Below are 4,779 nucleotides of genomic sequence, written 5' to 3' on the forward strand. Positions count from 1 at the left end.
TGGAAAAAATAAATTTATCTTCTATGTTAGCAACTTTTAAATTGTTTGAATTCATTCCCTATTCCATTGTAAACATATGCCATATAATCATAGTATGGATTCATTTACATCAAATTTTATTTCTTTAACTACTTATTCTACAGTGTTATAGTATGAGAGAAATTTCTATTTTCATTCATGAAAACCACATATGCTCTCTTGATCCTCAACTTCTCTGAGTCTATGAATTGGTGGCATCAAACCTGAACCATCTTGAAATTTTAATCTTTCATTGATATAAAATTTTCTTTATCCTGTTTTTCTTTTAATGTGCTTATTAACTATACTTTGCATATTATTTTCTCTGCCTAAAGTAGTAACATATTCAATATGAAACATCCATCCAAATAAAATGACTTAATGTCCTTTAATAAAGCATACTGAAATTCCATTGTTACATAGGCAATTTGTAATTTTATTTTACATTCAATTTTCAATACATTCAAAATGAATAAAATTATATTTATAATGATAACAAGACATTTAGTTAACTTTTAATGTTTTGTTTGACTTTATGTGGTTATATAAAAAACAATTGGTATCATTATTTAAATGTAATTATGTTTCAAAATAACATTCTAGTTTATTGCATCATATGTTACATATCAACTTTATATGTAGAATTATATAGCAATGTATTTTATTATTCAAAATGAAATGAGTCAATCCAGAATTATCATCTCATAGTGAACAATACTCATCCCATATTCATAATGTACCAAGTTTTATTATGTGTCCAGCATTTTGAAATCTTGATGACTATCCTCACTTGCAGAAGAGCTCTGAATCTGAGCATGAACTTTCATGTCTTATCAAAAATATGCCTCTCGATTCTTAAGTGTTGGTTTATAGGTTGATAAGAGAAAATTGTGTAAAGGATATCTCTACCTTGGTTTACCAAGGATGAGTAAACTTATTAATCTAGTCATGATTTTAACAGATAATCTCTTTTCTGTCATGGTTTATAAATGATGAGACTCTACTTAAGTACTCATTACCAAAAGGATGTTAGAGCACATATCCAAGGAGAGAAATTATATACTCTAATTTTTAGAAAAAATGTATCAATTCATGCTTATTAATTTTGTATAAAATAAGCACTCTGATATATCCATATATCTATGTCTGTACATCTATTGATACATAGATATACATAGTTATTTCAATATTAGTATATAAAAAATATCCTCAGTGAGGTAACCCAGTCACAAAAAGACACAAATGGTATGTACTGACCAATAAGTGAATATTAGGAAATAAGCTCAGAACAGGCACAATAAAACTCACAGACCATATGAAGCTCAAGAAGAAGGAAGAACAAACTGTGGATGCTTCCGTCCTACATAGAAGGGAGAGCAAAATAATCATGGGAGGTAGGTGGAGGGAGGGATTTGAGAGGAAAAAAGTAGAGGGAGAGGAAAAGGGGGTCAGGTCAGGTCAGGTGTAGGAGGTATAGGAGATATACAGAGGGTCAGGAAATTGAACAGAGGTGTGTAGCAATGTGGGGGGGGTGAGGAATTGGGGGTTGCCACCAGAAATTCTCAGATGACAAGAAAGCAAGAGGCTCCTACGTCCCAACAGGTATGATCTCACATGCACTATTGTCTCACCAGCAAGAACACATGCGTGAGAAACTGGATCCTTCTGCAGCAACTTTATTACACCAGTTTCAACATGAGGAGGAAGACCCCAAGCACCAAAAAGGCGCTGCTTATATACACCTTAGTGTGGCATGTCCACACCTGATTGGCTGCTCTCCCAGAGCCTCATCACCATGCCCCGGGATGGGCCGTGACTTGGCACGAAAACACTCTTGCTCGTGCGCACATTGCTTGTTTACCAATTAGGCCACATAGGCACAGCAGAAACCGCTTCCCACAGTATGACATTGGCTTTAATACCCAACAAATGGGAGAGAGAGCCTTAGAGACCATATCCAGAGGTTAGACATGGTCCCCAGTTTAGGGATGGGACCATCCACCCATCTCAAAAGACTTAATCGAGAATTACTTCTGTCTAAAGAAAATACAGGGACAAAGAGTAGAGCAGAGACTGAAGAAGAGACCATCCAGTGACTGTCCTACCTGGGGATCTATCCCATATGCAGTCATTAAACCCAGACACTTTTGCTGATGCCAAGAAGTGCTTGCCAACAGGAACCTGATATAGCTGTTTTCTGAGGGTTTTCCAGAGCCTTACCAATACAGATTTGGATGCCTACAGCCAACCATCATACTGCACATGGTGACTCCAATGGAGGAGTAAGGGGAAGGATTGAAGGAGCTGAAAGGATTTTCAACCTCCACAGAGCTCCCAGGGACTAAACCACCAACCAAAGAACACACATGGAGGGACCCATGGCTCCAGTTGCATATGTATAGGAGGATGACTTTATCTAGAATCAATAGGAGGGGATTCTCTTGATCCTGTTAAGGTTCAATGCCCTAGCATTGGGGAATTATAGGTCATTGAGGCAGGAATGGGGCATGGGTGAGGGTGCACCCTCATAGATGCAGAAGGGAGGGAGGGATGGGATAGGAGGTTTGCACAGGGGAAACCAGGAGTGGGAAAATAGTAGAAATGGAAATAATAAAATAACTAATAATTGTTTTTTTTAAAGATTAGATTTAGGTTTAGGTACAGGTCCAGACACACATACAGATATAGATATAAATAGATTGTTGCTCTTGTTCAGGTCATTATTAGGCAGTCATATTTGTAGGACTTTACATATCTTTATGGTTAGCTACTTACAATCCAGAGACAGACTCTCAGCAAATTTTCTGCTTTGCCGTTTCTTAAAATCATCTGTACTCTCTTTACTAATAAACAGTGGTCCTATGTTTTGTATTGTGTTGTACATTTGTCACTTTTGGTTGTCCTTGACATTTTTTATTTTGATTGGGTGTGGCTTTCTTGAATGATCTATTTCTGTTGTAATGACAAATATGCTTGATGAATGCAGAAGACAAGAGTTAGGTTTCCCTATTGAATAACTATTTAGAACATTTAGGAACTATATCATGGCAGGGCACATAGTAAGTTCCAGAGCACTTGTAAGGAGTATAAAGAAGTGAAAAGGTGGGTCTGGCATAGTGTTCATGATACTTTTCTAATCCTTACAAAGAAACCCTGTACACACACACACACACACACACCACACACATTATTTCTCATGTTTGGGTCAATGGATATACCTCATGAGACATTAACACAAAGAACTACAGATTACTAAGAAGTTCACTAAAAGTGATAAATGATTAACTTAGGATATATAATCTACTATGGGTTAAATAAAATTCAGTTAACCAGAAATTGATGAACATGGGCTATACTAAAATGACCGTTGTTCATATAACCATATGTATGCTATTTATTTGATTTTGATACTTTATTATAATTGAATATATTTAAACGACTATATGTTCTTCCATGTTAGCTTGTTTCTTCTTGTAGCAATTTTGAGTAACTAAGCATCTAAAATGTGTGGTCTAAGCAGTTGATTCTATTGTCTCCTCCACTTTCTTCCTTCATGATTTTATTTTCAGCATGGCCTCTGTTTCTCTCTGCCTCTCTTAATATTGCTCTTTTCCTTTCTGTCAATATATATGTATGTATGTATGTATGTATGTATGTATGTATTCATGTATGTATGTACGTACTTACGTATGTACATATATATGTATGCATGGCCTATTATCTCTACACCCAATGTATACCTGTCTATCATCAATCTATCTACAAATATATGTACCAAGTTAGCTAGCCAACTAGCTATATCATCTCTTACATACCTATCTTTCATCTACCATTTTTCATCAAATATATTCATCTATATCTCTTTTTCTATTTACTATAGTCTAACTTTCTGGCTATCATTAAATATCACCGATCTTTTGCTATGTTTACACTCCTAACCAAATATTGGTCTATATACCACAGATTCTATAGAAACAATACATTTTTTTTTTTTGGTAATGAAATACTATTTTAATTCTTACCCTCAAAGTTAAAAAAAAATAAACATTTTTACATATGAAATCAGGTCAGTATTACATTTTTGTAACAAAATCTAATGAACATGTTAGTGTAGAGTTATATCAGTTGTCCTAGAGTTAAATAAATATTCTATATTTGCATTACTTAGCTTTCTCTTGGCTGTGAAAAATTACCTTAGATGAAACACTAAGGGCAGGCCATATCATTTTGTTCAAAGATTTTAAATGGATTTGAGTTTATCATGTTAAAGAAGGAATAAAAGAAGTAAAGAGAATATTCTCAACCCTTTACATATATGAAAATGAGGGAGCAGATTAAGTAGGCTGAAAAACTGAAGACCAAACTGGTAACTGTTTGTGACTGATGATTTCTGTCCATGTAGCATTTCAATATCTCAAATTTTCTACAACATTCAAAATAACAGCTTGTTGGGGACAATGATGCCTGGAGTGTAAAATATTCAGCACTTATCAAACCAAATACTGAACTAACATATAAGATATATTTGTGGTGGAGGGTTTGCTGGATCACCTGGGGGAGCCTTTTTGGTTCCTGGATTCCTCGGACACTTGTCTGCTCAGGTGAGTATGGACTACAGAAGCTAACAGCTTCTGGGACAGGCAGAAGTGACACAGCTTCAGGAGCAGACCCCATTTCGGACTCCAGACATCCGGTCACCTCCCTGCCAGAGGAGAGGTGTCCGCCCTGCTTGGGAGGGCTTTGTCAGAGCACCTGTGGGAG

This window comes from Mus caroli, unplaced genomic scaffold (genome assembly GCF_978045245.1).
Source record: "Mus caroli unplaced genomic scaffold, Mus_caroli_1 scaffold_18, whole genome shotgun sequence".
NCBI classification, from domain to species: domain Eukaryota; kingdom Metazoa; phylum Chordata; class Mammalia; order Rodentia; family Muridae; genus Mus; species Mus caroli.